This window comes from Triticum dicoccoides, chromosome 5B (genome assembly GCF_002162155.2).
Source record: "Triticum dicoccoides isolate Atlit2015 ecotype Zavitan chromosome 5B, WEW_v2.0, whole genome shotgun sequence".
NCBI classification, from domain to species: Eukaryota; Viridiplantae; Streptophyta; class Magnoliopsida; order Poales; family Poaceae; genus Triticum; species Triticum dicoccoides.
Window position 1 is genome coordinate 121,300,003 of NC_041389.1, and position 4,403 is coordinate 121,304,405.

The 4,403-nt window shown below is 50.5% G+C and overlaps 1 pseudogene; it reads right to left on the reverse strand.

Moving 5' to 3' along the window:
- Positions 1 to 1,385: 1,385 nt before the first annotated feature.
- Positions 1,386 to 3,648, reverse strand: LOC119307730 (annotated as a pseudogene).
- Positions 3,649 to 4,403: the final 755 nt, after the last annotated feature.

The following is a 4,403-nucleotide window of genomic DNA, read 5'->3' on the forward strand; positions in this document are numbered from 1 at the left end:
GTCAGCGGGGAGTGGGGGGTTAGGTAACTGGCGGCTGGGCCGGCCAGTTGGGTGGGCCGGTTGGCTGAGGCCCAGGTGGGCAGGGGGGTTGTGGCCCTTTTTCTTTTGCTTTTGCTGTCTTGTAACCTCTTTTTTGTTTTCTCTAGATTAGGGCACTAAATTACTTTGCAAAAAAATGTTGGTTCACCACCAATATTAACAAATGAAAATTTGCCACATGAGGAACATTTTATTTTAGACATTTGAAAATGTTTGAGTTTGACTTGAATTTGAATTTTGGATTCGAACGGGATTGAACAATCGCGGGATTAACAACAGATAACATGGTGACGTGGCATCATTAGAAGAGAGTTATTGTAGCTTAATTATCCGGGCGTCACAATGGCATACTAGATCAAATAGATAAACTTAATAGTGACTTTAGTTTAATGATACAAAATTTGTATGAAGCTTTCCCTATGTATCAAAATCGATGATCATTTCACTTACTTTCATTTCCCTATGTATTATAGAGGTATTTCTATCTAACGCTGGGTGGGAGGGGGAGTCGTAAAATGTACATTAAGCGGCAACATACCCTCCACCAAAATTTGTGCCATTCGGTCTCTAATCGAATGACATAGATTGTCTTTCTCTTTTTTCACCTCAAACACAGATTCTATTGTAGTCATCCTCGATTGAACAAAAAAAATTCATAATACAATGCAAGTGCTTCAGATTTGCAATACATAGGAGGAGTTTAATCTTCTTCTAGAATCCTCTTTGGGCCCTTCAAATATGTTTCCAGTGTCCACAGACATGTTACTTGTGTGTACATATCGTGTACAAGGTAGCTATGGTCGCAGAAAACAATTACAGAGTTTCTTATTGTCTATGTCATGTGACGAATACTCTTCGGTCAGCGACAAGTAATATGGATTTTTGCTTTGTAAGATGTATATTTAATTAATGAAAATACCGTAGAACAATTGTTCTACGATCAGTGCTTAAAAAGAAAGACAAGTAATATGGATCGAAAGGAGTAGTAATATTTTAGATTTGATTGCCAAGACTTGTGAATCTAGTTTCAGGGAGATGCATAATTTGTGTTAAAATTCTGGAAGTTGGGTGTGCCTAATTTGACGACATGGTTTCAAGGCGAGAGATTGTGTTCCACTAGCAAAAGGTAGAAGGTTGCACCAACTACTCCAGAACAAAGGAAAGGAGGTTGTTTGGAAATTATTACGTGGATAGTTGAGACATTGTAGCAGCTGAGTAATATCAAAGCAGAAGTTTCAAAAAAAAACCAAAACAGCGAATTCTGAAAAAAAAAAAGAGTAAGTGAAGGTCATTATATATTTATTCAAAAGGAATTGAGTTGGGTGTCTGAAAATAAGCTGGTAGGACTTGGGACACAGGTCAGGTCTCTGTCTCATTCGGACAATCCACTATGCAAAAGCTGAAAAGCACCTAGAGATCGAACAACTCGAATATATATAAATCAACAGATAAATCAATTACGTATGGTTCCTATACTACAGATATTTGTATTTGAGAAGAAACAGAGCAAATTTAATGATTTCTCGATGGCGGTCTACTTGCGCTTGTTCTTGCTCCCGACGAGCAAGACGACGTAGAAGAGAGCACGGAAGAAGAAGCCGAATGCCGCAGTAACCAGGAGGCACATCCACTTCCCGAGGTCCGTGACGGCCTGCTGCCTTAGCACGTCGGCGCCGGTCACGACGCACGTGGCAGCCGTCATGTTTGTGCCGAGAGTCGCACTGATCGCGCCGAGCACCTTCAACTTCACGGCCTCCGTCATGCCGGCGATGGGTGTCCCCTCGAACATCTGTACCCCGCGCGCGAAGCACCGGCTGGCGTCGCCGAACTCGTTCTGCAACACAGCTTGGTAGGGATACTTGACGAGTGAAATGTAGTGGAACCATATCCAGTAGTTGGGAATCCTGTCCCGGTTGATGAAGAAGCCGGAGAACAGGAGGAAGTAGGCGAGGATGGCCACCACCACCGTGTAGCCCACCATCACGTGCGGCACCACCGCCGACAGGAACGTCACGAACCCGCTGCCCGCCCACAGCGACGCGAGAATGATCAGCGCAAAGAAGGCGAACGAGGCGCCCCCGCCGGCGAGGCCCACGGCGAAGAACGTGGTCACCGCGAACGCCAGGGACAGGATGACCAGCGGCGGGAAAGACACGACGGAGTTGGCGAGCACGTAGGACAAGCGGCGGTACGAGTTGTGCGCCGTCTCGCGGAGGTAGATGTGTCGCTCCTGGACGAAGACAGGCAGCGCGTCAGCGCAGACGTAGAACATGGTGGACATTCCCATGGCGAAGAAGCCCAGCCGCTCCTGGACGCCCTTGGGCGTGTCGTCGAGGCGCAGGAAGATGGTCGCCAGGATGAGCCCCGTCATCATGATGGTGCTCAGGCGCATGCCGAAGAGCTCCGGCATGCGGCGCGTGTTGGTGAAGGAGCGCTTGATCAGCACCCACACCTCCACCGTCAGCGGGTTCGCGTACGTCGGCACCGACGACGCCGTCCCTGTGACAGTCCCGGCCACCAGCTTCCCACGACAGACGCTCTCGGATATGGCGACCTCTAGCGGCATCGTGTTGACAGTCTCGATGATCCTGTGGTCTGCTTGCCACCTGGCGTTGAAGTCGGCGAGCAGCGCAGCGCCATCAGGCTGGCGCTCGAGTTCTCTGATGGTGTCCAGCGCGAACTCGGCCGGGTTCTCGTTCTCCGGGATGGGCTTGCCGAACTCGTGGAAGAAGGGTATGAGGCCGGCAGGCGTGCCGGCGTAGACGGTGCGGCCGCGAGAGAGGAGCAGGAGGCGGCCAAGGATGCCGAGGATCCGAGCGCTGGGCTGGTGGATGGTCATCACAACGACGCTGCCGCTCCGCGCGATGTCGAGGAGCACCTGTACCACCATGAACGCGCTCGCCGAGTCGAGCCCGGAGGTGGGCTCGTCGAGGAACAGCAGGATCGGGTCGTGGATGATGTCCGTGCCGATGGAGACACGGCGTCTCTCGCCTCCCTGACACCCCACGGTGCCCCTCGTCGCCGATGACGGTGTCGGCAGCGCTGGTGAGGCCGAGCTGGTAGATGAGCGCGTCGACGCGTTCGCGCTTCCTTGCCGGGGAGAGCGCGCGGGAGAGGCGGAACTCAGCGGCGTACATCAGCGTCTCCCGCACCGTGAGCATCGGGTACAGCAGATCGTCCTGCATGACGTACGCGGAGATGGCGCGGAGGCGGCGGCCGTGGAGGGGCTCGCCGTTGAGAGTGACGGTGCCGTGGAGGCTCTCCCGCTCGATCCGGCCGGCGAGCGCGTCGACGAGGGTAGACTTGCCGGACCCGCTGGCGCCCATCACAGCGAAGAGCTCCCCTTCCCGGGCCTCGCCGGAGATGCCGTCCAGCAGCGCCCTGGTGGTTGACGGTGATGGCGAATCCGTGGACGCCCTGGCGCGGGACAGCAGGCTCGCCAGCCTGCCGCCGCGCGTCCTGACGGTGTACGACAGGTCAGTGAAGGACAGCCGGTACGGCACTGGCGCGACGGGCGGCTGACCCGCCGAAGCATCTTCATCGGTGCCGAAGTCGACGACGATGTGGCCGGAGGTGGCCATGAGGTCGGGACGACGGCGGTCGATGATCTTCGACGCGACACGACACGACGAGCGCTCGATCGATTGGTGGGTCGGAACTGTGTACGTGCGTGTACGTTAATATAGGTGGTTTGCTTTGCTTTGCATCTCGTGTTTGGTTTGAACTTTGGAATATTGGTGGTGTGGAGATCGCTACGTATACGTTTTTTTCTTTGAGACAAGATCGCTACGTATACGTACAACTGAACTCGAGTGCCAGAGTTATTATTGGGCCCTAGTGGGACAGCTAGCTAGTCGGCCGTGTACTGTATTTGTGTACCACCAGTACAACTCCGTCTTGATTTATTATCCCTTCATCAAACTCTTTTTTTTTTTGGAGATGACCTTCATCAAACTCTTACGACAATACTTTTGCAATATAGTATTTTTATTTTTGCAATATATAGTATTTTTTATATTTTAACTGATTTGATATATTTTTAAATCTGCTAAATAAAAATTGTTTCCCTAAAGATAAAAGGCTAGTATGAAGATAAGAAATATCAACTAAATATAAATTTATTCATAATTAGATATATTTTTACGATGTACTTATTCAATATTATAGTTGTTGATATTTTCTTCTAAATATTTTGTTTAATTTGGAAAGCATTGACATTTTAACTAGATCTGTACGACATAATTTGGGGACAATGACAAGATTGTGTTCCTCGCGGGTCCCCATGATGTTTGTGCTTCCCCGACTGTACCTTGACTTACGGGGGAGACTTCAATATGATCCTCTTGGCGGAAGACAAGGATAAA